At 53.7% G+C, this 23,397-nt stretch overlaps 1 protein-coding gene across 6 annotated transcripts in view; it reads left to right on the forward strand.

Annotated features, from left to right (window-relative positions):
• The window catches only part of HIVEP3 (HIVEP zinc finger 3), a 258,580-nt gene that overhangs the window by 130,946 nt on the left and 104,237 nt on the right, over window positions 1-23,397 (forward strand). For 5 of the 6 annotated variants that reach the window (XM_033080618.2, XM_033080616.2, XM_033080617.2 and 2 more), the window contains one exon: window positions 15,697-15,789. The exons of the other annotated variant lie outside the window; for it this stretch is intronic. The gene's annotated coding sequence lies outside the window, so the exon portion shown is untranslated. The remainder of the gene's footprint in view (window positions 1-15,696; window positions 15,790-23,397) is intronic. 6 annotated transcript variants of the gene reach the window in all.

The raw sequence follows: 23,397 nt of genomic DNA on the forward strand, positions 1-23,397 counted from the left end.
GAGCTGAAGTGCAGGGCAGGGGGAGATGGAGCTGCTCAGATAAACCCGGCTCAGCTGAGGCTGCTGGGCCATTTCAGGTCACCGTTCAGCATGGAAAGAACCCCAAGGTGTCAATTCTGAAATTCCTGCAGCCCCGAGGGTGGTTTTGGAGCAGGTTTTGTGTGCAAACAGCCCAGCTGGGCTGGGGGATGCTGCGGGGCTGAGGCTGCTCCTGACCCCCCTGAGAAAAGCTGGAGGAGGAGCAGGACAATAGAACCTCTGAGCATCACAGGATTTCAGCATCCCTGCTCTGGGCTGGGGTTAACCCAGGGAAAATGCACGGGGGAGGGAAATGGGGAGAGCCTGGTGTGTCCTGGGGGGTCTGGCTGTGCAGGCTCAGCTTTGTCCTGGGTTCCTTTCCTCCCTCGAGCAGAGCTGGGGCACTCGGGAGGTGCCAGGGCTCCTGTGGTGCCAGCTCAGGGTCACAGAGGCACCGATTCACAGGGGGTTTGTGCCACAGGAAGGCAGAGACGGGCTCCTGCAGGCCGGGATGGAAGAGTTCAGGAAGGTGTCCTGGTTTGGAGGACAGGTGTCTGCTGAGAAAGGCAGGAGCCTCTCTTTGAAATGGAGAATGTAAACCCCCTCCCTCCAAATTATTATAATTTTGAAATCAAGGGGCTCCCAGGCAAAGATATGGGAATTAGGAATAACAGTTCTTTACTAGGGAAATTAAAATAGAAATACAGCACTACAAAGAACAAACCCCAAACCCTGACACAGTCAGAGTACAACCTGACACCCGTCAGTCAGGCAGGGTGTTGGCAGCAGTCCCATCCCATGGTGGCTGCATCCTCCTGCAGTGACAGATGTGGCTCAGTTGGAGCAGTGCTCCTGTACAAGGTGCAGTTTCCTCCCAAGCTCCAGTGGTGATGTGGAGCAATCCCGTTTCCCTCTGGAGTCCAGTGGAGAAAGGGGCTCCCTTAGTGTCCCAAAACCTCTGTTTTTATCTTGGTAAGAAATGTTGGGCTCTTCCCCCTGGCTGGAGCAACTCCCAATGGGATGCAGTAATTTTATCAGTCCCACAGTGGGACTCAATGGCCATGAGCAGAAAATGACTGGCTGGAGGAAGGATGGGTTGTGAAAAGATAAAGAACACTGCCCCAGCTGGTTTCAATGGATGCCCATTAGCAGAATATCTCCCACAGAGATCAGGATCACTGCCCCACCCTCAACAGATGGTGATAGAACAGATACCTTTTATCACACCCTGTACTGTAACCCCAGACGGAAGGGCTCCCACACCCCGGTATGGATGATTTCAGGAAGGGCTCCCAGCTCTGAGGGCAGGTGAGCTGAGTTGGGTTTGGTACCTGGGTGCTTACAGAGCTCATTCATGCCTGGGAAAGGGAGCTGAGCTGAGCTGAGCTGAGCTGAGCTGAGCTGAGCTCTGGGCCTGGCCTGAGCTGCCTGGCAGGGGGAGCTTCCCACGAGCTCTGCTGAGCCAGCACAGGGCAAGGGCTTGCCCTGGAAGCCACTGTGAGCAAAACCCGGTGATTTCTGGTGATACAGAAAATCCCAAATGCACAGAGTAAATGTAATTTATAGTGGGAGTGGGATTCAGGCTGGTGATCGTGGAATTGTGGAACAACTGAGACACAGATGGGAAGGGACCTGAAATCCCACCCAGTGCCACCCCAGGGACACCTGCCACTGTCCCAGGTGCTCCCAGCCCCAATGTCCAGCCTGGCCTTGGGCACTGCCAGGGATCCAGGGGCAGCCACAGCTGCTCTGGCAATTCCATGGCAGCCCCTGCCCACCCTGCCAGGGAACAATTCCTTGCCAAGATCCCATCCAGCCCTGCCCTGTGGCAGTGGGAGCCATTCCCTGGGTCCTGTCCCTCCCTGCCTTGTCCCCAGTCCCTCTGCAGCTCTCCTGGAGCCCCTTCAGGCCCTGCAAGGGGCTCTGAGCTCTGCCTGGAGCCTTCTCCTCTCCAGGCTTTGCTGCTCCCCACTGAGTTCTGCCATCCTGGGGACAAACCCTGACAGGACAACTCCCCCCCTGGGCAGGGGTGATCACAGCCTGCAGTTAAGGAATCACAGAATATCCTGAGCAGGCAGTGCCTGCTCTGCCCTCCCACCCACGTGGCCTCTGGGTGAGATGTGCTCCTTCACCGGCTGGAGAAAAGAAATTTTTCAGTCTCTTTCAAATCTTCTCCTTGGTTCTTTTACTGCTTCCAAAAATCCATGCTCAGAACGGGAGAGGTGGTAAAGGACTCAAAAAAAACCCTGGCTGAGGGGGTTCCAGGTTTCTGGAATACTTGAGAGCACCTGAGGAATTATTTTCATCCTGGGAAAGCAGCAGCCCAATGAGCCCTTCTGTAATTCCAGACTCTGTCCCTCTATAACTCCATATTCTGTCCCTCTATAATTCCAGACTCTGTCCCGAGCCTCAGCCCAGAAAAGGGGGTAAGAAATTCCTAAAAGTTTTCTCTGTGCCCCAGCACCCTCCCCATGGCTTTTAAATCAAGCCCCTGAGTTGGAGGTGAGAGGGGACAAGAGGGGAACCTCAGGAACATCCCCCTGCAGGTCTGAAGTGGATTGGATGCCAAAACATCATTAATTTCTGCCATATCAGAAATGAAATTCAAGCCTTTGCAGAGCTGATGGGGAGGTCTCTCTGCAGAGCTCCATTAGCTCAATTCACCTTTTTCTTCCAAGACAGCTCCAGCACTAATTGAGCAGAATTCAGCCCAGCTTTCCCCCTGGTGATGTGGGTTCAGAGCTCATAATTGACCTGCTTTGCTGGCAGGGCAGGAGCTCCAGCCTCCAGCAGCCACTGCCTGACTGCAACCTGTAATTACAGAGATTTCAGCCCTTGAAGGAAAATTTGAGGAGCTTTCTGTGCTGAGTTGAAAGTGTAAAATAATATATACATCTAAAAGTTAAAAAAAAAAAAATCCAAGCAAGTCTTTGAAAATTCTGAGCAGAGTCAGGGGAGGAAGCTCAGAACTTCCAGGCTGGTGGCACAACCCAGCTGTGTGGAGGAGGTTTTGGGTTGGGATCTCCTGGAGGAAAGGAGGAATTTTTGGGTCATTCTCCAGGAGGATTGGCTGCAATGGGCGGTACAGAGGCACCAGAGCAGATTTTCCATCCTAAAATCCCTGTGGGCCACAGGAGCCTTGTGTGGGGTGGTGCAGGTGAGCTGGGCAGTGCTTGGGGCTGGAGCTCCCTTCCTTGCCCAGCAGCTGCCCAGGACACCCCAGGGCCCCTGGCAGCCCTTTGGCCACGGTCTGAGCTGCAGAGTGACCCCTCTGGCCACCAAGACCTCCCCCACTGGCCACCAGGACCTCCCCCCAGTGGCGTGTATTTAGGGTGTATTTTAGGCACTTTTAGGCTGTTTTTAGGCTGTTTTGGGGTGGTCTTAGGCTGTTTTAGAGTGTTTTTAATAATATTTAGGGTGTTTTAGGTTGTTTCAGGGTGTATTTCAGGCAGTTTTAGGCTATTTTTGGTCAGTTTTAGCGTGCTTTTAGGTAGTTTTGGGCTGTTTTGAGGTGGTTTTAGGCTGGCTTTAGACAGTTTTAGGCTGTTTTTAATAATATTTAGGGTGTATTTATGCAGTTTTAGGGTGTTCTTAGGCAGTTTTAGGGAATCCATCCATGTTTTGTCCCTTAGGAAGGAAGAGCTGGCATTCCCAGCCCCAGCCATGCCCTGGTGCAGCCCCAGTCAGGCTGAATTTTGGGAAGAATGCAGTGCCCAGGATGATTTATCCAACACTTGCTGTGTTTTTTGGTATTTTCCTGCCTCATCTGCTGTGAGTGTGGGGCAGCCTGGCTGTGCAGGGGAATTGCCAGGGGATGTTTTCCTCCTGCTGATGACAGACCCAGGCCCTGGTGTGGACAGGTTCTGCTGCACCCTTAAAGCAGGATGGAGAAATCTGGGCTGGAGAAAAGCAGCTCTCACCCAGGCTGAGGCTGAGCACTTCAAACAGCAAATTAATTCAAGTGAGAGGTGCTTCCCTCCTGCTCTCATGGCTCACATTAAAAAATGGGAAATAAATCAGTCACCTGCCAGGGCAGTGCAGCCAAATCTGTGAAATAAAACAACCAGTGAAATAAAATAATCCGTGAAATAAATAAAACATCTGTGCGCTCACAGAGCAAACCAAAATCCTTCCCACACAGGCAGACCCTGCTGAGCTCCACAGCCTCTCACACTGGAGGGTCCTGGTGTGTGCTGGTGTGTGCTGGTGTGTACTGGTTTATACTGGTGTGTACTGGCAAATCGTGATCCTTGCAGGGGAAAGGGAAGGGAAGGGAAGGGAAGGGAAGGGAAGGGAAGGGAAGGGAAGGGAAGGGAAGGGAAGGGAAGGGAAGGGAAGGGAAGGGAAGGGAAGGGAAGGGAAGGGAAGGGAAGGGAAGGGAAGGCAAGGGAAGGAGAAAGGAAAGGAGAAAGGAAAGGAGAAAGGAAAGGAAAAAGGGAAAGGAAAAAGGGAAAGGAAAGGGGAAAGGAAAAATCCTGGAGGGAAGGGAAAGGAAAAAGGGAAAGGAAAGGGGAAAGGAAAGGAAAGGAAAGGAAAAAGGGAAAGGAAATGGGAAAGGAAAGAAAAGGAAAGGAAAAAGGGAAAGGAAAAGGAAAAAGATTGGAGGAGTCTGTGTCCCTTCCCTGGGCTGTCTGTGCCAGCCCAAGCTCAGAGCCCTGCAGCTGCTCTCTCCTGTTCCCTGGGATGTCCCAAACTGGATGAGGGCTGGGAGGTCGCTCAGGTTGTACAAACCCACTAAAAACAGAAGATGCTGCTTAAAGCCCTGCAAGAGCTGCAGCAGGGAACAAACAGCACTTGAGGCCATTTAGTGCCTACAGGTGAACACAGACAAATCAAAGAGCAGAATCTCTTCTCATGCCAAGGGAGTTTTTGGGGGGCTATGCTGGGGTCTGAGATCTCTGCAGGGTTGCTGAGCTGTGTTTGCAGGATCACCAGACTGAAAACCTCAATCCACAGGTGTTGGCAGAGCTGGGATTTCCCTGGGGGAGTTTTTGGGAGGCTGTGCTGGGGTCTGAGATCTCTGCAGTGTTGCAGGGCTGTGTTTGCAGGATCACCAGACTGAGAACCCCGGTCCTTGGTGTTGGCAGAGCTGGGATTTCCCGGGCACTGCTCCCTTCCCGGTTTGCAAGGCTCAGGCAGCTCCTGTCCCAGCAGGGATGTGCTGGGGCTGTTCTGGGATGGGGCAGATCCACCCCTGAGCCCTTCATGGCCACTCCAGCTAAAACTGAAGTTAAACTTCACCTGGAGGCACTGCAGTCTAGATGAGCTGCTGGTCTTGGTTCCCTGGCCATGCCAAACAGTTCCTGGCTGCTCAGAGAATCCCAGGCAGGCCAGGCTCTCTGTGCCAGCACTTTTGGGGTTTCCTGGTGACACTGGTGACATTCAGCTGCTGGAGGAGCCCTGTCCTGGCTTCCCCTGCTGCAGGGTGGTGGCAGAGCCACCCTGGCCTCTCCTGGAGAGCAGAGCTTGGCTCTGCAGCTCGGCTGCCTCAGGAAATCCCAAAGCGACTCCAGCGCTGCTTTTAGGATTTCCTGCCAGTTTAGGGTTTGCTGCAATGCGTTGGCTCAGAGCATGAGGGGGGTTTGGATACTTCCACTTCAATGTGTTTATTTGAATTTATTTTTGTGTGTGGCCCAAAGCCTTCATTTCCTAAATTTCTAAGTGATCACATCATGTTTGGGGGGGATTTTTGATGTGTTTCCTTGTCTAAAATGTTTGGGGTGGGGGTTTTTTGTGGGGGTTTTTTTGGATTTTTTTGTTTTGTTTTTTGTTTGGTTTGGTTTTTTGGGTTTTTTTTCTGGGTTTTTTTGGTTGTTTTTATTTTTCTTCTTTTTCTAATTTTTGTTTTTTGTTTTTGTTTTTGTTGGGGTTTTTTTATTTTTTTGGGGTTTTTTTCTGTGGTGGTTATTACTGAATGATGCACACAGTTATAAATAATATAAAAACCACAGTGAGGGCAGCCAGGTGACGTTTCTGGAGCTGAGGGTGGCCAGGTGACACCTCCAGGGGTGTGAATAACGAGGGCACCACCGTGCCCTCACATCCTGCACAAGCACAGGGCTGGGATCCCTCTCCTCCCTCTCCAGCTGGGAATTCATCCCCTCTCCCTTTGGAGCCAGCAGAGTGAAAAATCCCCGTTCCAGGCTGTGCTTCACCTCCTTGAGATGAGGATCTTGCACTGAAGTGAATCCACTCCAGAGCTTCCTGCACAAAAGGAGGCGTGAAGGAATTCGCTGTGGAGAGCCCAGGTGGGATCAGTTCCAGCCGGGAAGCTCGGGACAGGCACTCAGATATTTTTATTAGCAATAACTTGAGCCTGGGCTGCCAAGAACAGCAGATTGGGAAAAGGTGTGCAGGCCTTGAGCCCCCCCAGCTCCTCCTTGCTCTGGATTTCAAAGGATTCCTTTGTGCCATGGAGCAGTTGGGAGATTCCAGGCAGGGAGGAGGAATTGCAGGAGTTTGGGAGGGGAGCTGGTGCCACCTCCGTGTCCCCGCCTGCCACTTCCCTGCTCACAATTCCAAACCCAAATTAAAGCTGGAATTGCCAATCCTGGTTGGAAAAGCCCTCTGTGACCAAGTCCAACCATCCTGCAGGTTGGAATTCCCAACCTTGACCTTTGGTCAAGTCCAATCATTTCCTCATCCAGATTGGAAAATCTCTTTAAGTCAAATCATCTTCTCCAGGTTGGAATTTCCAGGTTTAAAGGTTGGAAAAGCCCTCCAGGGTCAAGTCCAACCATCTGCTCCTCAAGGTTGGAATTTCCAGTCCTTGAGGTTGGAAAAACCCTCCAAGGTCAAGTCCAACTACCACCATGGTCAATAATTCTGTTTTTCTTGGTTTATTTTAAAGCTTTTACTGAATTTTGGACTTTGTGCTCACAATTCCAAACCCAAATTAAAGCTGGAATTGCCAATCCTGGTTGGAAAAGCCCTCTGAGTCCAAGTCCAACCATCCTGCAGGTTGGAATTCCCAACCTTGACCTTTGGTCAAGTCCAACCACTTCCTCATCCAGATTGGAAAATCTCTTTGAGATCAAGTCCAATCATCTTCTCCAGGTTGGAATTTCCAGATTCAAAGGTTGGAAAAGCCCTCCAAGTCAAGTCCAACCATCTACTCCTCAAGGTTGGAATTTCCAGTCCTTGAGGTTGGAAAAGCCCTCCAAGGTCAAGTCCAACCACCACCATGGTCAAGAATTCTGTTTTTCTTGGTTTATTTTAAAGCTTTTACTGAATTTTGGACTTTGTGCCGAGTATTTCAGAGCCAGCGTGGTTTGCTTAGGCCCAGCTTGCTGCAGGAACTGGTTTTATGCCATTATTATGCAGTGGCTGCACATTCCCACCCTAAAATAAACCCTGCACACTCAGAGAGTGCTGAGTGCATTTTCTGACACGTCAAAGAACTGAAATCCTCACTTTGTACATGGAAAAAAAACAACAGCAAAAAACCCCCCTTAAGTGACTCAACTATAAAATTAGGGCTGTTGTGTGAATGATGCATTTTCCCCCCTTTTCTGGTGTTTTTTGGCCATTTCAGGGTGTATTGAGGCAGTTTCAGGGTGTATTGAGGCAGTGTTGGGGTGATTTCAGGAGGTTTTAGGGCATTTTAAAGACAGTTTTCGGCTGTTTTGAGGGGGTTTTAGGTTGTTTAAAGGCAGTTTGAGAGTGATTTGAGACAGTTTTAGGCTGTTTTAAGGCAGTTTTAGGGTATTTTGAGGCAGTTTTAGGGTGGTTTTAGGCTGTTTTAAGGCAGTTTAAGGGTGTTTTAAGGTAGCTTTATGGTAGTTTTAGGCAGTTTTAGGGTGTTCTGAAACAGTTTCAGGCTGTTTTAGGGTGTATATCAGGCAGTTTTCGGTAGTTTTAAGGCAGAGTTAGGGTGTATTTAGGCAGTTTTAGGATGATTTCAGGCATTTTTAGGGTTTTTTGTGCATATTTAGAGAGTTTTGATGCAGTTTTACTGTGTTTTGAGGCGGTTTTAGGGAATCCATCCGTGTTTTGTCCCTTAGGAAGTAAGAGCTGGCATTCCCAGCCCCAGCCATGCCCTGGTGCAGCCCCAATCAGGCTGAATTTTGGGAAGAATGCAGTGCCCAGGATGATTTATCCAACACTCGCTGTGTTTTTGGTATTTTCCTCCTTCCTGGGCCTGGTGCACCATGAAGTGCCCAATTTAAAAGAATCCAGGGCTAAATTCCAGCTCGGAGTGACTCTGTGGAAATGAATGGGCAAATTGTGGGGAAAGCTTTCCTGTTTGTCTGTGTCCATGGATGGGATTGGGGGAGTCCATGCAGTGGCCAGAGGGGAATATTTAAAATATGTAAAAATACATAAAAATAATAAACTGAGCTGTCAGTTCAGCTGGAGAAATGGAAAAATCCTGGAGGGAAGGGAAAGGGAAGGGAAAGGGGAGGGAGAGGAGAGGAGAGAGGAGAGGAGGTGCTGGAAGGTGTCTGTGTCCCTTCCCTGGGCTGTCTGTGCCAGCCCAAGCTCAGAGCCCTGCAGCTGCTCTCTCCTGTCCCTGGGATGTCCCAAACTGGATGAGGGCTGGGAGGCTGCTCAGGTTGTACAAACCCACTCAAAACAGGAGAAGATGCTGCTTAAAGCCCTGCAAGAGCTGCAGCAGGGAACAAACAGCACTTGAGGCCATTTGGTGCCTACAGGTGAATCCCCAAATTTCCAACTGAGCCTGTTCCCTGCTGAGCATCCCAGGGGACAGGAGGGAGCTGGGGGGCCCTGGCAGGACCTGGGTGGTCCTGGCACGAGCTGGGGGGCCCTGGCAGGAGCTGGGTGGTCCTGGGTTGCTGGGTAGCCACAGCAGGAGCTGGGTAGCCCTGTGCCCCAGCAGGAGCACAGGGGGCTCAGCAGGCACAGCCAGTCCAGCTCTCCAATCCCAAATTCCTGCACCCAGCTCTCTCTCCCATCCCAAATTGCTGCACCCAGCTCTCTCTCCCATCCCAAATTGCTGCACCCAGCTCTCTCTCCCATCCCAAATCCCTGCACCCAGCTCTCTCTCCCATCCCAAATTCCTGCACCCAGCTCTCTCTCCCATCCCAAATCCCTGCACCCAGCTCTCTCTCCCATCCCAAATCCCTGCACCCAGCTCTCTCTCCCATCCCAAATTGCTGCCGGCTCCTTCCCAAGCGCGATCCGAGCTCTCGCCCGCCCGGGATTACTCAGACTTGGCTGCAGCCTCGGCTCCCAACATATTGTTTGACAAATGTCAATTCAGAAGGGGGGAAAAAAAATAATTTAAATGATTTCTCCGAGACGGAGTTTCAGATTTAACATCGAGCAGATGCTCTGGCTAAAATTAGCATAATGATTCCTCGTGCCTGCCACTTCCCAGGACATGTGTCTTTAATGGGAGCCTTGGAATATTAACCCGTCTTTGCAGGGATTTTTGGGATAATTAAAGATTCTCCTTCGTGGTTTTGAGATGTTTAACGAGCACAGGGACCTTTGGAGTTAAGGAGTTCTGCAGATGTGGGATGCAGAAATCCTGGGCTGTCTGAGGGATCGAAGGTCCTGGGCAGATAAATGAGCACTGCCCTTAATTAGAGGTGTTAATTACTCTTTGTTTGCCTGATTGCTGATGGATGGCTGAAAAGGGGCTTGGGCTTGTGGGCCAGACTGCTCCAAATAAACCACCTGAGGAAAGGTGTCAGGAGGGATTTCCATGAGCAGGGGGAGCTCAGGGGTTGTCAGTGCCACTCCCTGAGCCTGAAGCTCCTGAAGGTTCTCATTTCTCATTTCACACTCAGGGATTGACAGCTCGGGTTGGAAAAGGTTGTTAAATATATCTGAAATCTGGTGGATTCACAGGTTTCTGCTGCTCCACATTTCCCAAGGGGAGGAGTGACATGGAAAGAACATTCCCTGTCCCCTCTGCAGTCAGGAGTGGGAATGCTCAGACTTGGGCACTGGGCTTTGAAATGAAAAAATCTTCATGGAATTATTTGGGTTGGAAGGAACTTAAATTCCATCCAATGCAACCCTAGGGACACATCCCACTGTCCCAGGTGCTCCAGAGCCCTGCTTCTGCTTTCTCCTAAAAATCCCCAGGTTGCCTATTCCCAGCTGCTGGAGCACCCAGGGATGTCTGGCTCTGTTCTCAGAGCTCAGCTTGGGCTGCCCAGAGCTGGGATCCTGTGTGGGAATTGCCAGGGAATCCCTTTGTCTCCTGTTTTTATCCCAAGGGCTTTGGCTTCCCCTTGGTATGGGAGTGATCACAGAATCCTGGAATGGTTTGGGTGGGAAGGGACCTTAAATCCATCCCATCCCACCCAGTGCCACCCCAGGGACACCTGCCACTGTCCCAGGGGCTCCCAGCCCCAATGTCCAGCCTGGCCTTGGGCACTGCCAGGGATCCAGGGGCAGCCACAGCTGCTCTGGCAATTCCATGGCAGCCCCTGCCCACCCTGCCAGGGAACAATTCCTTGCCAAGATCCCATCCAGCCCTGCCCTGTGGCAGTGGGAGCCATTCCCTGGGTCCTGTCCCTCCCTGCCTTGTCCCCAGTCCCTCTGCAGCTCTCCTGGAGCCCCTTCAGGCCCTGCAAGGGGCTCTGAGCTCTGCCTGGAGCCTTCTCCTCTCCAGGGGAGCACCCCCAGCTCTCCCAGCCTTCCCAATCCCCACAGGATTTGTTCATCCCCAGGCATTTCCCCGGCTGGGAAGGCTCTGACCCAGGAAGGTGAGGTGACCCCTCGAGGGCTGCACAGGAAATCCGTGGGAGAGCTGATAGGAAACTTCCCAGTTCCCACACTGCATTCCCAGTGCTTTGCTGGGAACCTCCCTTCCCACCAGGTTACTCCCAGAGCAGCTCTGCAGCTGTGTGGATGGAAAAGCTGGGAGTCCTGGCAGCATTTTTGGGCTCTGTGGATGGATTTTAGGAGAAGGGAGATGAACTGGGGGCAGCTGGAAGCGTGCAGGGCATGGCAGGGTGCTCCAAGGAGGTGCTGAGCAGCAGAAAAGGTGGGAAAATGAGTAAAACTCAAAAAAAAAACCCAAAAAAAACCCACCAGGAGAGTGAGGACAGTTTGACAGAAGCCTTTTCAGGCACTGGGCAATTTTTGCCCAGCCTGGGTCAGGCTGAGGTGAGGGATGGGGAGGAAAAGGCTCAGAGCTCTGGGGGAGGAGGGAGATGTGGTTGTTGAACCCCCTGCAGCTCAGGACAGTTCCTTTCCTGGCTAAACAGCTTCTAACAAAGCATTTCCACAAAAGTCAGCCTGGCCTGAACTTCACCCCGTGTTTTCCTGCCCCTGCAGTGGGAACAGGAGGCTCTGGGGAACCTGGGCCTGCATTTCCCAATTTAAGCAAAACCACAATTTTGTGCCTAAGAGAAGCCACCAGCACTGGGCAAACACCTTTGTGTGGATTGCCCTGAATGGCCACTTGTGCTGTCCAAGGGAAAATTACCTAAAAAACACCTTGCAGGGTGTTGAGGGATCGACCCCAGGGCATTGAGGGTGTTGGGTGTCGTGGGCAGGGTGAAAAATAAACTTTAAAAAACTTACAGTGTGTTTTTAACCCCAAATCTTCAATGTGCTCGGGTCTGGCTCTGGGTGAAGCACTTTAACACAACATTTGCACTTTGCTAGGAATTTTGTTACTTTTATTTTTACTTTTTACAAGGGTTTGGAGTGACAGGACACAGGGAATGGCTTTAAGGTGAAGGGGGCAAGCTCAGGTGGGATTTTGGGAAGGAATTATTCCCTGGGAGGGTGAGGAGGGGCAGGGATGGAATTCCCAGAGCAGCTGTGGCTGCCCCTGGATCCCTGGAAGTGTTTAAGGGCAGGTTGGAGCAGCCTGGGACAGTGGGAGGTGTCCCTGCTGATGGCACTGAATGGACTTTAATGCCCTTCCAGCCCAAATATTCCAGGATTCTGTGACTTCTGGGAATTCCTGGGACTGTGCCTTCCCAGGAGAGGCAGCTGGTGGGGCAGAGGTGCTGCAGCCCCTCCCTGGCTGTGGGACAGTGACATTTCCACAAGAGCCCCTCCCAGCCCCTTCTCAGCTCATCTCCATCAGAGAAAAAATAAATGAAAAAAGGAAAGAAGACGTGGATGTGGCAGGAGGAGCTGATCTGTGTGCCTGGGCTGCTCAAATCCCCGTGGGGAGCTGCTGAGGGCATTGGAGGCTCTTCCACAATCCCTGAGTGTCTCTGACTTTGGGATGTGGAGGGAAGGAGAGATTTCTTTGGTGGCTGCTCCTGCTTCTGATTTGAGCTCCTTGTGATTCTCTCCATGCTCTGGGAGCTGTATTTCATTTATTCCATGTCCACCAAGTATCTGAGTCCAGCCTGATGAAGAAACTGGCTTTCCTGTCCTTCCCAGTTCCTTCTATTGCCAGAGGCCTCCTGCTCACTCCAGGTTTTGTGGCCTCCAAGAGACAAACCTTGGGCTGCTTCTGGCCCATCATGGTTGGAAAATATCTCCAAAATTATCAAATCCAGCCACTAACCCAGCACTGCCAGACCCCAAATGTCACATCCAGACGTTTTTGAGCCCTTCCAGGTGACTCCACACTGCCCTTGCAGTGCACTCCAATGCTTGACCATCCTTTCAAGAAATAAATATTCCCTGATACCCAACTTAAACCTCTCCTGGTGAACCTGAGGCCGTTTCCTCCTGTCCCAGCAGAGCTCCAGGTGTGCCCTGATCCCAGCACAGGGGCAGCTCCCATGGGAAAGGTCCCAGGAGGAGCAAACAGCCCCAGTTCTGGTGTTTATCAAGTGAGCTTTGGGAGGCTGAGAGTCCTTGAGGGCCCTGTGGTGGATCCAGAGTCTGGATCTGGAATTCCTTAAAGACCTTGAGTGACACCCCTGGTAACACCACGGTGACACTGTGGTGACTCAGGCTGAGGGACAGGGGACACTGTGACACCTGACACAGGGAGGAGCAGCAAAGGGAAACAAATCCAACCTCGTTATCCAGGCTCTGAGTCTCGTTTCTGGCCAGAACAGAAGGAGAGCAGCTGAAACTGGGTGTGAAAGGGGCTATTGAGGAACTGCTGTGCTCGTAGGAAATGTGCTCTGGCTGTTTCCTTGGCTTCAGCACCAAGAGCATTTGGGGGTGTCGGCTCTGGGGATGGCTGGACACGAGCCAGGCTGGTGATTTGATCATTTTATTCATTCTATGCAAAGCAACATTGGGAGCAAAGGGACAGCTCTGGGGATGTTCACCCCAAAAGCACATCCTGGAACTTCCTCATTTGGTGTCATTCCTTCCATCACAGACACTCCACACCAGCTTTTTTTTACTTAACCCTGACTTTATCAAGCTGGAGTCAGATGGGAACGGAGCCAATGGGCTGGGGATGATTTTTTTTTTTTCTCTTTTCAAACTATTTTTGTGTAGCATTGGTGAAGGGCTGGAGCTTTGCTGTGCCAGCTCTGGGGTGCAGCTGCTTCCAGCAGGGAATATTTGGCCAGGTACACCCCAGGGAGCAGCAGTGAGCATCAAACACGTCCTGAGGGGCTGAGCAAAACAATCGTGCCCAGAGCTCTCGATTTCCCAGGTCCAGCAGGACTTCACTGACCACAGACGGAACAGAGCCGTTGTGCTGAGTAAGCAGATGTGATTGAAATGTAAACACAGCCTGGGCTGCAGGGCTCTGCTTCTGCTTTCTCCTAAAAATCCCCAGGCTGCCTCTTCCCAGCTGCTGGAGCACCCAGGGATGTCTGGCTCTGTTCTCAGAGCTCAGATTGGGCTGCCCAGAGCTGGGATCCTGTGTGGGAACTGCCAGGGAATCCCTTTGTCTCCTCTTTTTATCCCAAGGGCTTTGGCTTCCCCTTGGTATGGGAGTGATCACAGAATCCTGGAATGGTTTGGGTGGGAAGGGACCTTAAATCCATCCCAACCCACCCCAGCCATGGCAGGGACACCTGCCACTGTCCCAGGTGCTCCCAGCCCCAATGTCCAGCCTGGCCTTGGGCACTGCCAGGGATCCAGGGGCAGCCACAGCTGCTCTGGCAATTCCATGGCAGCCCCTGCCCACCCTGCCAGGGAACAATTCCTTGCCAAGATCCCATCCAGCCCTGCCCTGTGGCAGTGGGAGCCATTCCCTGGGTCCTGTCCCTCCCTGCCTTGTCCCCAGTCCCTCTGCTGTTCTCATCTAGGCCCACTCTGAATGCCAAAATTCCAAACAAACAAACAAAAGAGTGATAACTACCTGAACATAAAATAATAAATATTAAAAAAAAACCAAACAAAACACCAAAACACAGAAAGAATCCAAACCAAGCAAGCAACCAAACAAAAATTCAAATCAAAGCTGGGATGTGTTGTAGGGATACATCATCATCACAGAGCCGGTGGTGGCAGCTCTGGGTGGGGTGTGAGGAACCCGGAGTTCCCTGCGCTGGAAACCCTGGCAGGGCCGGCTTGTCCCGGCTGTCCCCAGTGTCCGGCTGTCCTCACTGTCTCCACTGTCTCTGGCTGTCCCCAGTGTCCGGCTGTCCTCACTGTCCCCACTGTTCCCGTTGTCCCCAGTGTCCCCGCTGTCCCCAGTGTTCCTCCCGCAGCCGCGGGGATGCCCCGGGAGAGGTTCCCGGTCCCCCGGGATGGGGGTGCCCCGCTGCCACCGCCGCTCCCAGGCTGCATCCCCGGGGAAGGGCTCCGGAGCTCGGCAGCCGGGAGGGGAGCGGAGAGGAGCGGAAAGGAGCGGAGAGGAGCGGAAAAGCGCGGAAGGGAACCGAAGGGATCCCTCCCATGCTCTGCCGGGGGCAGCGCCGGTGCGGGAGCGCCGGGAGCCGGGACAGATGGGGAGGGACGACGAGGAGGAGGATGTGGGGGAGGAAGCGGCGAGAGGGATGGAGAAGGAAGGAAGGGAGGGAGGCGACAGGCGAGCCGCGCTCAGCGCCGGGCCCGCAGCGCTGCCTCGGTCACCGGGACCCCTCCAGCCCCTGCAGGCAAGGAGGGGTGGGAATCACCGCACGGGCGGTGGGAAGGGCTGTGGAGAGCGGGGGAAGCTGCTCGGACTCGCTCCCAGCACAGCCCCGGGCGAGGCAGCGGCACCGGGCAGCGGCCGGAGCATCCCCGGGGATGGAGAATGCCTGGGGCTGCAGGATCCCCAGAACTGCAGGGTGCCCCTGGCCGGAACATCCCCGGGGATGGAGAATCCCTGGGGCTGCAGGATCACTAGGGCTGGAATATCCCCAGGATTAGAGGATCCCCGGGGCCGAAGGATTCCCAGACCTGGAGGACCCCCAGGACTGGATAATCCTCAGGACTGGAGGATCCCTGTGCAGAGGATCTCTGCGTCCAGAGGATCCCGTGGCCAGAGGATCTCTCTGCCCGGAGGATCTCTGTGCCCGAAGGATCCCGTGCCAGAGGATCATTGTGCACAGAGGATCCCCATGTCCGGAGGATCCCGTGCCAGAGGATCCCTGTGCCCGAAGGATCCCCGTGCCCGAAGGATCTCTGTGCAGAGCATCCCGTGCCGTGCCCGGAGGATCCTGTGGCCGGAGGATCTTTGTGCCCGAAGGATCCCCGTGGCCGGAGGATCTCTGTGCAGAGCATCCCGTGCCGTGGCCGGAGGATCCCGTGGCCGTGCGCGGAGCCCCAGCAGCCGCTTGACAACAGGAAACAATGTGGAGTGAATGGAAAAAGGGGGAGGCGCTGCCCGAGCGACTTCCCTTGACATCACTGCCCAAATAAGGAGCTTTAAACCAACCTTTTCTATTGCAGCGCGGCAGAAGATCCCCCTGGAGCCGCGGGGTCCAGCCTGGCGCCGGCAGAGCCATGGGAGAGCCGCGGCTGCCGCGCGGGGGGCGAGTGCAGGTAACGCCGAGCGCGTCCCCGGGCCCGGCTCCGGCGGGTCCGTGCGTGCCCGCAGAGCGCGGCTCCGCTCTCTGGAATCGCGTGTCAGCCGTGCCCAGCGCCGGGAGGGCACGGCAGCGCTGAGGCGTCACTGGTGGCACAAGGGCACTCGCGGCTGAGGTCACCGCAATGAGTAACCAGGAGCTGGGTGTCGGTGATTTTATTTTTTTTCCCCCTCCTGGGCGCAGCGCGTTGTTGGACACCCCGAGGGGGTTGCGGCTCTTGATCGGCCGCCAGCACCTCCGGGGGCTGCGCTGGCAGCGCCACCAGCTCGGGTTGTTAATTGGCGGGCGGCCCTAATGAGGGAGCCGGGCGCTGAGGCTGCAGCTGAGCGCTGGCAGCGCTGGGCTGAGCTGTCTGCCTGTCTGGGACGGATTTCCTCCTTATCACTCGCACAGGAAAGCGAGCGGGGAGCCGAGGGGTTGTTCTGGGGCCACACGTGATGTGACAGGAGCTGTGCCAGCGAAACCCCTGCGGGAGCTTCTGCCAAGCAGGATGTTGGATGTCCCCAAGCCAGGGGCTGGACCTGCTGTCCCCGGGGTTGACCCGCGGGGAGTTTTATCCCTTTTAAGCGCTCCTTGATTAGCACCTGCTCATCAGCAGAAAATGAGGCAGCTTTAAAAATGCATTAAGGCTGAGTAAATGAGTGCTAACGAGTTAAGCTCCTTAATTCTCCTCGATGGAAATTAATAACGCCTTTGATGCGCCCAGAGGTGCGCTCGGCGGTGCCTCCCGGGCTGAACTGCTCTATGCAAATGCGGGCATTGTTATTCCGGAAAAAGGCGCTGTGCGTGGTTTTCTTTTTCCTCTCCTCGTTCCTGAGCTCCCCGGCCGTGCTGCGAGGGCCTGGCACTTTTACCCAGTTGCAGGCTGGCGCGTGGAAGCGGCTGGGGCAGCTGACACGGTGATTTATGGTGTGAGCAATACAATCCAAGCCCTGCTCCGCTGCCCGGGGATCACCTGCAGCTCCCAGGCTTTGAGATTCCCCGCTGCTGAAGGATTGTTCCTGTCAGGGCACGGAGCCAGGTTTTACCTTGGCTGTCTGAGCGTCCTGGTGGCCCCTCTGTGCTGATTCCCACCTCTCCCGCTTTACTTGGCATCAGTGACCTCCAGGAAGGTGTTGGTGCTTGTGGGGATTTGTGTTTTTCTCACAATCCCAGCGCTTCGGGAACTTTTCCCGTGGATTCCTGTGAGGAAATGTTCCCGTGGCAGCAGAGTGTGTTTCCTCACTCAGAGCAGGTGGGCTTGGTGGGATGCTGTGATTCTCACTCGGCTCACGGGTGTCAAAAGGCTCCGAAATGTCACATTGTCCTCACCCTCTTCTGCCGTGCCCTTCTTAGCTGCAGGGCTGCTGGAAATAGGATTTAATTCATCCCTTCAGGGGAGGGTGCAGAGATCCTGGGGCAGGACAGGGACAGGGGGTTGAGCTGTGCTGCTCTGAACTGGCTCCCGGGAATTCTGTCCCCAGGGTCTGCCCGGGACTCCCGGGGCTGGTGAAGGTTTCTCTGCAGCCCTTGCTAAGAAGGAAAACACAAAATCTGTAGAGGGCCTGTGTAAACTGTGCATCAGAGAAAAAAACTTGCAGGAGTTACTGGGTGATGAATTAGTGAGTGTGTTGGCAGCAAACTGCTGCGGCAGGGCTGGGGCTGTGCCCTCCGGGGCACAAATGCGGTGGAACCCCCCAGAAACCCTCGGAGGAGCCTGAGGAAGCTCTCGCAGCCCGAGGGAAGGGGATTCACTCCCCATTTTCATCCTCCTCCCTTCCCTGTGGGGCACTTTTCCCTTCCCTGTGCTGGCCCTCCTCCGTTCCAGGAGCGCTTGCAGCTCCTTCCTGCGCTTTCAGCACGGGAACAAGGCACCCTCTGAAGGGTTCTCTGAAGGTTTCTGTGCCCCCTGCGCTGCTCAGAGGCTGCCCCAGGTGCGGCAGAGGCGGAGAGCAGAGCCAGGACCGCAGGCTCCGCTGGTTTGGTTTTGCTGGCCGAGCAGAGGCACGTTCCCAGCTGAGCTGGGCTGGGCTGGGGGGGCAGCAAAATCCCAAATGTTTGGAGTTCGCTCTTGGAAAACACGGGTCAGGAGAATGGCTCAGTGTTCGGGGCAGCGTGATCGGATGTGGGGAACCACTCCGGGGAGCCGCGGGTGAGTCCCGGCAGCGGCGCTCCCGAAAATAACATTTATCCTGAAGCGAACAACAGAAGCGCTGTTGAGAAACCTCCCCCGGGCTGCGGGGCCGGGGCAGCGCTGCCCTGGGAGCTTTCCCGGGAAGCCGAGGCAGCAGGGAAGTGTGTCCTGGAGGGAAAGCACCGCGGCCGTCCTGGGGATTGGGTGGCAGCCCGGTGCCGAGGGGCTCCTGGGAACTCCCAGCGCGTCACTGGCACGGTCCCAGGGCCGTGTCCAGCTATTCCTGCCTCAGCACAGCTGAATTTCCTGCGCCTCCCTCCGTCCCCCCCGCTCGCCGAGGCTCTGCCGCCTCCCAGCTCTGCTGTCAGAACTTCTGGCCGCACGTGTTGAACGCCAAAAGTGCCTCAAAGCCTGGGGTTTCTTGGCAAGGGGAGGGTCAAACGTAGGGAAAAGGAAAATTACCCTCTGGGAAGGAGAGCGATTTATTTCAAATATACATTCAGCACCATTGTCTGCGCCTTTAGAAAGGCTGCTTGTTAGGGGGTTTTATGGCTCTGCTGGGATCTGCGGGGCTGCTTGGGATGCAGGGAAATGTTTATTCTGTTTTCCACCCTGCCTGTTACACTTGCTGAGCTCTCCCTTCCCACCTCTGGCTCGTTAATCCGGGGCCGTTCCTCGCTGAGCCGAGACCACCTTGCGAGAGCACGGAGGTGATTTGTGCTCCCGCTGTGCCCGGCTGGAATTCCAGAAATTGGGCTTTCCCAGGGCACTCGGCTGCGATCCTGCTCCTGCAATCGGGGCAGCAATCACAAATAAAGGAGATTTTCATCCTGCCCGGCTCTAATTACGAGCCTGCAGAAGGTGAAGCTCCATAGGAGCATCAAAGGGCGCTTTGTGTGTCCGTGCCGAGGGGGCTGGGGGGGTTCAGGCGCTCAGAACACATTTGGGGAGGGTGGATGTGGCCGTAAATCTTCCCTGCCTCGTTTTCTCCGCAAAGCCCCGAGCCCAGCCCAGCCCAGGCTGTCAGCAGCCCCTGCAGAGCTGATGTTGGTTCACTTCCCTCGTTCCGGAGCTCTCGGGGAAGGTGAGCAGGGCTCGCAGGTGCGGCAGGTGAGGGAATGACCCCGCAGGGCTGGCACAGCCATCCCGGGCTGTTTACAGTGGAAACCTCCCGAGCCTCTTCCCGCAGAGGAACAGGAACCAGCCCATTCGCTGGTATTTCTGTAACCATTTGTTGTTGTTGTTTGTTTCCAGTTGGACGGAAAAATTGTAGTTTGGGGACACTTTCCTTCCTTCTGGGAACAGCTTGGCAACTCCTGAGCCGGGATAAGTGAGGGGAAAACATGAGATCAGGTTTTCCTACCTTCCCAAAATGGATTTGCTGGAAGCAAGGGCTGCTGGCAGCTCAGTGCCCTGAAGCCAGGCACCATCCTGGGTGCTTTTAGGAGTGTTTTGGCCCAAAATCAGAGCAGAGCATCTTAGCACTGGGGGAAACCTTATTAAACCCTTCCTTGTGCTGATAAGGTTTTCAGCTTCAGCAGCTCCTGTCTCCAGATCCTAAATTGTCTTTTAGCCCATCCATCATTCCTTTCCTGGACTTTGGAGGGTCCCCTGCTTGTTCAAGTGTTATCAGGCTTTGGGGTTTCTGTTATTTTGCTCTGATTCTCCAGTAATCCTGCAGGTTTTAGGCAGAGTTCTGTCAGAAAACAGCAGGATCCAACTGGATTCAGACCTGGGGTTTGGAGTTCTCTGAGACATTCAGGGCTTTGCTGAGCCCTCACCTGGTGCTGCAGCTCAGAGGGGAAACCCCAGGAGAATCCCATAACATCGAGCCTGGCCCTTTCCCAGCGAGCTTGGGTGAAGGGCAGTGATTCCCTGAAACCTTCCCAGGGATCAACCCTCGCTCAGGCAGCCTCTCCTGAAAGGTTCACCCACCCCAAAGGCACAGAGCCACACAGGCAGCAGCTCTGTGACCATTTGCTGTCACTTCTCAGGGCAATTAGGAAGAGATTTCTGCCTCAGGTGTTCCAGGACCGGCCTCCCCCATCCTCAGCTGTGGGATCCACCTGCTGGAGGTGATGGTTTAGGCTGTGAGGGATTTGCAGTGGAAACTGGGGAACTCTGAGGGTTTTTAGGAGCTTTCAAGGGGTTCAGGAAGAACCCCCTGAGTGCTGGATTTGTGCCTGGTTCCTCCTGCCTCGAGCAACTGGGAGATTCCCAGGGCAAAAGGTGGGATGGGAAGGTTCCCCCATTCCCTGCTGGATCCTGAGGGATGCAGGGAGTGACCCCAGGACAGAGCTGCGGGTTTGTCACTGACAGGGATGTGCCTCAGAGCTTTCCATGAGCCACTGCTGACTCCTCAGGTGGCTGCTCACGGGTTTCCTGTGTTCCCTGCTCAAGGGTTTTGGGGTTTGTTCCCTTCTGGGGACATTCACTGAATAAATGGATAAAGCAATAGTGTTAGAAGTTAAATCTGTGGGGAAAGATGGGGCTGAAATGAGTCAAGTAGGAATTAAAAATAAGAAATATTTCTCAAGTCCATGTGGATGGATTCCCATGGATACTTTTGGAAAGCCCTGGGATGGTCCCACCACCTGTAACAGCAGCTGGGCTGGGTCACCCAGGGCTCAGGAATGAGCTGAAATTTGTAATTGTCTCTTTTGTCACAGGGCTGTAAATCTGATAAACACCCCTGGGACCCTTCAGCCACACTGGGATCAGGGATTCTTTAATTCCTTGTGCAGCAGATGACTCAGGTTTGAGGCCTCTTGGCATCCCAGCTGCAGTGCTGGTCTGAACTGGGAGGAGGGGATGGAGGGGCAGGACAGAGCTGTTTTGGGGTGAATTTGACAACCACTGAAAATCTGCTGGGCCTTTGCATGTTTCACAGAGGCAAATAAAGTTTGGGCTGTGTTTGAGAGGAAGATGCCTTCACCCTGAGGTGGGGAGTGTTTGTGGAACAAAACGGTGCAGTGGAAGGTCAGGCTGGAACCAGGGGCAAAAATAGAGCTGGAGATGCCTCCAGCAAATGTGAAGCTGCTCTGAGCTGGAAGGGAAGTGGAGCTGGGTGTTTAATTACCTCCCACCATCTTGCCCGTGGTGCTGAGGTATTTCCTTCATGACTTTCTCAAGCTAAAATTAACAAAACCTGAAGAGAAACCACTCTTCCACTGCTCTGTTTACGTGAGAAAATTGGCTGGGGAACAACAGTGTGACCACTGTAGTCTGGAAAAAGTGTGTGCTTCTCCTGGGAGAGAGGATCTCTGCTGGAAGTTGTCCTGCAAGGATTCAAAAGGGTTTGGGGCCAATCTCCTTCTGTGGAAAAGTGCATGCCTCAGTTCCCACTTCTGTAAAATGGGGTTAAAAATATTCTCCCTCCCTCCCAGGACTGTTGCCACACTCCCCCCACAGCAGTTTGCAAAAGACCACAGAGTTTTTTCCACCAGGGTGAAAAACACTAAATAAAAATAAATGGCTGCTATTTTAAATGATATTCCCAGTAAATGGTGTTGGAAGTGCTTTGTGCACAGGGAGGGACTGCAGGTAACTGGAACCTGAGCACAATCCTGGGCTGGTTTGGGTGGGAACTTAAAGATCCCAATGGGCAAGGACAAGGACAGCTCTCACTGGGGTTCCAGCCTGGCCTTGGGCACTGCCAGGGATCCAGGGGCAGCCACAGCTGCTCTGGCAATTCCATGGCAGCCCCTGCCCACCCTGCCAGGGAACAATTCCTTGCCAAGATCCCATCCAGCCCTGCCCTGTGGCAGTGGGAGCCATTCCCTGGGTCCTGTCCCTCCCTGCCTTGTCCCCAGTCCTTTTCCAGCTCCCATCCACACCCAGAGGCTCCCAGGCCAGGCTGGATCCGTCCCTTGATGCCAGCAGAGACTCATTTCCAGTTCCAAGGAATGGCATCGGGGCATTCCTGCTATTTTAATTCACTAATTTCTGTCTCCACACCTGCTCACCTCAAAAATTCAACTGCAGGTCTCACATTTTGGCTGCCACCCCCCAGCTGGTGACCAGTTCCCCGTTCTGATCAATGCAAACAGGAACACAAAGCGTTTGCTGCCACGTGGGTGCCACATTCAAACCCCAAAGGCAGCTGAGTGTGGCCACAGCACTGAATTAAAACCAGAATCCCAAAGCAGCTCCAGCCCAAAGACTGCAAAGCAACCACACCTCACCTGGGACTTCCCCTTCACTGAACTGAAGCCCTAAACCCTGCAAAATGCATCCTAAACCTCCAAAATGCATCCTAAACCTGCAAAATGTATCCTAAACACCTCCAAAATGCATCCTAAAACCAGCAAAATGCATCCTAAAACCTGTGTAATGACAATAAATAATAATAAATACATGAAATAATAAAAAATAATAATAAATAATAATAATAAAACCTTCAGGGTTTAATAATAAACTGAAGGTTTGGGGTTCACAAACACCCCTGGAATTCGGCAGGATTTCCTTTGGAAGGACCCTGAGCACAGCAGGGAACTTGTCAGGCTCTGAGGGTCCTGCAAAGGTGAGGGGTGAGGATCCAGCCTGGCTTTAGGTAAACTTTGAAATGATCCTTGGGTCTCTTTTAGCCTTTCCAGCAGTTTTTGGGGTGGCTGCTGCGCCCTCAGAGATGCCCCAGCCCAGAGTGGTGAACAGAGGTGAGAATTAATGAATGAGGCTGAGGCAGGCTGGGAGAGCTGGGGATGCTCCCTGGAGAGGAGAAGGCTCCAGGCAGAGCTCAGAGCCCCTTGCAGGGCCTGAAGGGGCTCCAGGAGAGCTGCAGAGGGACTGGGGACAAGGCAGGGAGGGACAGGACCCAGGGAATGGCTCCCACTGCCAGAGGGATCTTGGGAAGGAATTGGGAAGGAGTTGTGTCAAGCACAAAACCTCTCACTAAAAATCATGGTTGTTCAGGACTTATTTTTGAGCCCATTTTTGCCAAATCAGAGCAAAGGGAGCAGTGGCTTGGGTTGTGTGCTTTAATAATCCCTCATTCCAATCCAGGTGATAAACCTGGTCCTTTGTCACACAAATGAATGTGTTGGGGTCTTCCCAGGCCAAACAAAGCTCAGGAGGGCTCTGGAGGGACATGGGGATAGGAGAGATGGAGAGGGTACTTGTGAGGGCTCTGGGGAGAAAAAAGTTTAGGTTTTTTTGGAAAAAAAAAAAAAAAGGCATTGAATTTTTTCTTTCCTTGAGAGTAAAGAGTTTGAACTGGGGAGGGCTCTTGGTGCAGGAAATAGCTTTGGAGAGGTGTTTGTGGAACAAAAGCAGGGTTCTGGTGAATCTGGTGCACAGTCAGAGGCACAGCGTGGTGGAGATGCTGGGAACATCCTGAGAGCTGCCCAGGGATGGGGCTGCAGCTGTGCCCAGCACAGAGCCCAAATCACTGAATTCACCCAGGGGAACCCCCAGAGCTGGCACCTCCCAGGGCTGTGCCAGAGCCCCACCGCC

The sequence above is a fragment of the Catharus ustulatus genome, chromosome 26, assembly GCF_009819885.2.
Source record: "Catharus ustulatus isolate bCatUst1 chromosome 26, bCatUst1.pri.v2, whole genome shotgun sequence".
In the NCBI taxonomy this organism is placed as follows: domain Eukaryota; kingdom Metazoa; phylum Chordata; class Aves; order Passeriformes; family Turdidae; genus Catharus; species Catharus ustulatus.